This window comes from Herpailurus yagouaroundi, unplaced genomic scaffold (assembly GCF_014898765.1).
Source record: "Herpailurus yagouaroundi ecotype Mexico unplaced genomic scaffold, PumYag 187, whole genome shotgun sequence".
Classification (NCBI taxonomy): domain Eukaryota; kingdom Metazoa; phylum Chordata; class Mammalia; order Carnivora; family Felidae; genus Herpailurus; species Herpailurus yagouaroundi.
In genome coordinates, this window is record NW_024412418.1 from 24476673 (window position 1) to 24476991 (window position 319).

Below are 319 nucleotides of genomic sequence, written 5' to 3' on the forward strand. Positions count from 1 at the left end.
GAAGAAGAAGAAGAAGAAGAAGAAGAAGAAGAAGAAGAAGAAGAAGAAGGAAGAGGAGGAGGAGGAGGGGAAGGAGAAGGAGAAGAAGGAAGGAGAAGAAGAAGGAGAAGGAGGAGGAGGAGGAGGAGAAGGAGAAGGAGAAGGAGAAGGAGAAGGAGAAGAAGAAGACGAAGAAGAAGAGGAAAAAGAAGAAGGAAAGTACGTTTGTGTTAAAATCAAATATAGCCCCAGGACTATCAGGCTGAAAAACAGGGGTAACTTTTGATAGCATAATGCAAAATAATGTAAAATTTTGGGACCCTAGCACTAATTATAAAAC